Raw genomic sequence first — 6,093 nt, forward strand, 5'->3', positions numbered from 1 at the left:
GGATCCATGGGGAATGCCCTGGGATCCATGGGATGGATCCATGGGATCTATGGGGAATGATCTGGGATCCATGGGGAATGCCTCTGGGATCCATGGGGAATGCCCTTTGGGATCCATGGGGAATGGCTTTGGGATCCGTGGGGAATGCCCTCTGGGATCCATGGGGAATGCCTCTGGGATCCATGGGGAATGCCCTGGGATCCATGGGGAATGCCCTTTGGGATCCATGGGGAATGCCCTGGGATCCATGGGGGAATGCCACTGGGAATAACTCTGGGATCCATGGGGAATGCCCTTTGGGATCCATGGGGATCCATGGGGAATGCTCTGGGATCCATGGGCAATGGCTTTGGGATCCATGGGCAATGGCTTTGGGATCCATGGGGATCCATGGGAAATGCCCTTTGGGATCCATGGGGAATGCCCTGGGATCCATGGGATCTATGGGGAATGCTCTGGGATCCATGGGGGAATGCCACTGGGAATGCCACTGGGATCCATGGGGAATGCCTCTGGGATCCATGGGGAATGCCCTTTGGGATCCATGGGGAATGGCTTTGGGATCCGTGGGGAATGCCCTTTGGGATCCATGGGGAATGCCCTTTGGGATCCGTGGGGAATGCCCTTTGGGATCCATGGGGAATGCCCCTGACAGGCAGGATCCTCTTCCCCGTCATTCCTCCGCTGTATTTACTATTTCTCCATCTCCCACCCCCTCTTTTGGGAAGAGACAGACTTCCCCGTTTCCATGGCAACACTCCCCCTCTCCCCTCATTTCTTCAAAGAGGTTTTCATCCCTTTCTTTCAAAAAGAGCTATTTTAAGCCACGGCTTCCCCTTCTCCCCCTCCCCACACTCTGCTTCCAGCTCACGTTTTCCCAGACAAGCAGCAGCCACCAGGAGCTGTGGAATCACCCCCAGTTCTGGTGACTTGGCTGGGGCAGGAGCAGCTCAGATCTACAGCCCACATCCTGAGGGTTCCCTTGATTTGTGCTCAAACCCTCTGGGGCTGTGGAATTTAATATTGGCATTTAATAAAGTGCTGGTGTTTGAGGGAAGGTCCTGGGAGCATCCAAAGTCCCTTCACCCTGCAGCATCCACTGTGATTCCACAGCCCTGGGAAGCCAGAGGAATATTTCATTCCCTGACACCAGGATAAATCAAGAGACACCTGACAGAGCAGGAAATAAATTCTCTTCCACCCTTCCCAAATATCAACAGGGCAGAAACAACACCCAGATCCTCAGGACTGGGGCTGATTGTGAAGGATTCTCAGGATTGGACCAGCATGGTGAAGTGAGGGGCTGGAAATGCAGCACTGGGAGGACAAAAATCAAGAATCTATCCATAAATTAAATAATAACAAATGGCCTGGACAAGTTGCTGTTAAGTAAAGGAGAATTCCATAAGGTGAATTATAACCTTAGCATTCCCATGGATACAAATGAGAGCAGAGGGATGGACAAACACCCATTGTAGAATGGTTGAAACACAAAGGAAGATCCTTGGATACCACTATCCACTCAAAAAGTGGGAAGTGAAATATGGAAGGAGAATTCCATAGGGGAAACTATAACTTCTACATTCCCATGGATAAAAATGAGAGCAGAGGGATGGACAAACACCCATTGTAGAAGGATGCCAGGCCTGGTTGGAACACAAAGATCCTTTGGATACCACTGTCCACTCAAAAGGAGGAAAGTGAAATATGGAAGGAGAATTCCATAAGGGGAAATTATATATGGAAGTAAAAGATGGAAGGAGAATTCTATAGGGGAAATTATAACCTTAACATTCCCATGGATAAAAATGAGAGCAGAGGGATGGACAAACACCCATTGTAGAAGGATGCCAGGACTTGTTGGAGCACAAAGGAAGATCCTTTGGATACCATTATCCACTCAAAAGGTGGAAAGTGAAGTATCCCAGACAAGAGTTGCTTATCAAGGAGTGGTTTGAGGAGCAGGGAAATACCTGTAGGAATCTGGAAGCATCTGCAGCATCCTGGAATTGTCACAGTTGGAAGATCTGGATGCTCTGGCTTGGAAAAAGGGACAGGACACAGGTCATTAAAATCCTGCACGGTGCTGAGGAGCTGAGCAGGGAATGATGAATTGATATTTCTTCACCATGCAGGGAGCAAATGGCTCGCAGGGAAGTTCCCAAGCAGGAAATTTCAATGGGAGGATTTACAGCACAGCTCTGTCGCTGTGCAGGGATGTGCTGCAGGAGCTGCCACAGCCACCAGCCCTCCCAGGGGATGCCCACACTCTGGCACAGCAAAGCAGGAGCTAAAAGGCAGCAGAGAGCATCCTTTGCACAGCCAGGCTCCTCCAGAGCCTCTGGAGTAGAGAGAAGTCAAACAACAGTTCCAGCATTCAGTGCTGCTTTAATAGGAACTTCTCTGCCCCTATCACAATTCCTGAGGCTGACAGGATGAAGATGTTTTGTAAAGTTCAGGAATTTGAGGTTCTCAATCCCTGCTGAATTCCCCTGGTGTGATCCTGCCCAGGGTGGCTGTGGGCACTGAGTTCTGGAACTGTGGTTTCACCTCTCTCTGCTCTCCAGGTTTGCTGTAGGCAAGATGATCCATGGTGAGCAAAGTCAGCTCAGAAACTCCCAAATGCTCCCAGTGTGGCTGTGCTGGATGTTCCCAGTAACTCCTGGCTGCTGTGGGTGGCAGGGCACATTTTGGGCTCTCTCAGGGGCTCTCTGAGGTGGATTTTAGCAGCTCTTGCTGCTTCATTCTCTGCTGTGACCTGGATCTCTGTATCAGCTCCCCAAAGGGTCCTGGTGTCTCCAGCTGCAGGTTCTGTTGATGTGTGGTTACCTGGGAGGTGCTTGAACATCTGGGAGAGACAGGGTATGGGAAACCCTGAGCTTTGGGTTTGCCACCAGCCAGAATGGCATCAGCCAGAATGGCATCAGCCAGAGTGGCATCAGCCAGAATGGCATCAGCCAGAATGGCACATGGGGCTGCTCTGCTCCCACTCCTGAGCCCCCAGCTCAGCACATGAAGCCTCTTGCAGGGTTTCCTCCTGGATTTCAGCCCCAGAATTGGGATTTGCAAAAATAACCAAGTCACTTTGGATAATAGTTCGTGCTCCTGGCTGAGTGACCACTAAAATAAAATCCCCCTGCAGCAGCCTGGGACGCAGCACAGCAGCACATGTGTCATTTCATCATGGAATCGTCAAACCATGGAATCTTGGAATGGTTTGGGTGGGCAGAGACCTTAAATCTCACCATGTTGCACCCTCTGCCATGGGTGAAATCACCTTCCACCAGCCCAGGTGTCTCCCCAGGGATGGGGCAGCCACAGCTTCTCTGGGCAACACAGGAGAAACAACTTCAATATCTTTAAGGCAACCAAAACCAGAACTTTTGCACTTTTTGGCCTCACTCACTTTTGGGTGAAGCTCACAGAATGTGGTTTGAAGCCAAGAACAAAGTTTTTAAACAAGCTAATGATCTCTTTTTGCAGGATTCCCACTGGGATCAGAGCAGATGGGTCCAACCCCTCCTCCTGCACTCATACCATCAGTGACATCCCTTTTTGTGACACTTCATCAAAATTTTAAAGGTTTGCCTGGAGCTCCTTCAGTCCAGGTGAGGGTGCTGGAAATGTGCAGATTTTACCCCAGGATTTTATTTCTCCAGCAGGGTAAATTTGATTCCTGTGAACAGCATTAAATTTCAGATTATTTAATCCTGAAAAATGAGTTGACACTCATTAGGAGTGTCCTCAATTAGGAGACACTCCTCAAACCTCCTCCTCACGCCATTCCGACATCTCTTCACCCCCTTCAGTATCAAACACCACACGCTGCAGTTCAGCTGTTTTATTGAACTTTGTGTATGAAAGAACAGTTTCAAGTTCTAATGAGAAAAAAAAAAATTAAAAATAAATTCAGCATCAGGTAAAAAAATCACGCAACTGAAAAAAACATCACTTTTTCTTTAACCAGAAATTGAACACAAGGCCCACACCATGGTGGAGTCACCAGGACAAGGGGATGCAGCAGCTGGTTTTAGCATCAGACTGGTATAAAAAAAAAAAACAAGTTTTAAACAGTTGCAACACAGCTCACTGGCAAAACCAGAATTTTAAATGAACTCAGAGTAACAAGACTGCATTAACATCTCCAGTTCAAAATTGCATCGCTCCTGTGGCACTGATTAGTCAAGATTTACAGACAAGTTCAGATTTACACAGAATTTCCCAATATTTCACTACTCACAGACCCAGTGCATGTCCCAGGTGAGACAGTCGTGGAAACATTCCTGCATTACCCACTTGCACATGTGAAGGAAGGAAAGCAAAGTCAAAACTATATCCAGCCATCTCCATCCTGGGAAGATTCCATGAAAATCAGTTGCATAGTAAAGAATGGGAAATTAAGAAACAGGAGCTGCTGCTGTGCTGGAGGAAGATGTAAAATCTCCCTTTTGCCACATTTTGGGGTCTGAGGTGATGAATTTAGAGCCTGTTCTCCTTGCAAGGTGCCAAATGCAGCCATGGAATCCCTTTCCTCCTGCAGTGAGGGTGATTTTCCTGCAAGACCTGAGCACTTGGGATAACCAGGTCTAATTTCAGTGCACCAATGGCAGCACGAGGGATGTGGCAGCCAACACACGTTTTCCATTAAAATTCCAATATTTCAGGCACTTCCTGACTACATTTCCACTTAATACCTTTTGATTCACAATTCCAGCTCTATCCATGACTTGGGTGTTGCCAGGCAAATTTTTCCTGCTCTGAAATCATCCTCTGGAATAGGAATGATGCATTTAAAACCCAGCAGCAGTGCCTGGCTTGCAATGGTCAGAGCTATGTTATGGGCAACACCAGTCAGAACAATCTCAGGCAGTTCCCTTTACAGGTGCACTGATAAAATCATTGTGGACCAAGCAGGAAAAATGGGGAAAATAAACATAATTTACCTGTATCAGAGGCTGGTGGAAAATATGGGGATTAGAATGTGTAATTTAATTCACCCAGAGCTGCTACTTGGCTTTAATCTCAGGCTGAGACAGACTTCCAGCTGGATTGTGCAATGCAGGAGAGTGGGGACCACTCAGGGAAGAAAAACTCCATCTCAGAAATTCCTTAATTTTTAAAGGATTCAGTAGCAATAACAGCATTTGAACAGCTGGCTCAGAAAACACCCAAGTGTGTGAGGTAATAAAGCCACCAGCAGGCTCGAGGCTGGATGCTGAGATGTCAATCCTGCAGGGGATTGCCTGTGGAAAGGGGCTGGAGGCTGGCATGGGACTGCAGGAATCACAGAATCACAGATTAATGCAGTCCCAGGGTGGTTTGGGTGGGAAGGGACAGCTCATCCTGTTTCCATGGGCAGGGACACCTTCCACCATCCCAGACTGCTCCAAGCTCCATCCAGCCTGGCCTTGGACGCTGCAGGGATGGGGCACCCTCAGCAAATCCTGACTTTTCCCCCAAATCCAGCAGGGCAGAGCAGCTTCCCAGTATTCCCTCACTGCCTCCATCAGCCCATTCCAGCCTCAGTGCCAAGCCCTGTCCCTGTGCTGTGTCCCCTGAACCTTTGTAGTGTCCTGAAACACTTCTGGAGATCTTCTGCTTTCTAATTTTGCTGCCTTCTTAAAACCAGCTTAAAACACGTCATTAAAAGAAGCAGCTTTACGTGACCCCACACCAGCCCAGCTCCCCAGATCCTCTTTTCCTGCCTCTGTGACAGCACAGGGCCAACAGCAGAGCTCTCATCACTTTAATTGCACCCTAAAATTAAAAGGGGAAGGGTTTGGTGCGTGTTCAGAGTCTAAAGAGCCCCGTCTGAGCACGACAGCTCCGAGCTGCTCTGGCGTCTGGGAGCACGGCTTTGAAGGGCTATGAATAAAGATGAGCAGCCTGCCTTGGGATGATTATGGGAATCAAAGCACGCTATTTTTTGGATCTTCTCTTGATGTCAGCCATCATTAAATCGCTGGGGTTTTTTTGTTTTTTTAAATCGACTGGATACATTTTTAATTTGTCTTCCCTTGCCAAGCGCAGCCCTGCCACGATGGCTATCTGCAACACACACCAGGGTGGTGGCAACACAGATTGACACACTGG

The sequence above is a fragment of the Ammospiza caudacuta genome, chromosome 24 (genome assembly GCF_027887145.1).
Source record: "Ammospiza caudacuta isolate bAmmCau1 chromosome 24, bAmmCau1.pri, whole genome shotgun sequence".
Classification (NCBI taxonomy): Eukaryota; Metazoa; Chordata; class Aves; order Passeriformes; family Passerellidae; genus Ammospiza; species Ammospiza caudacuta.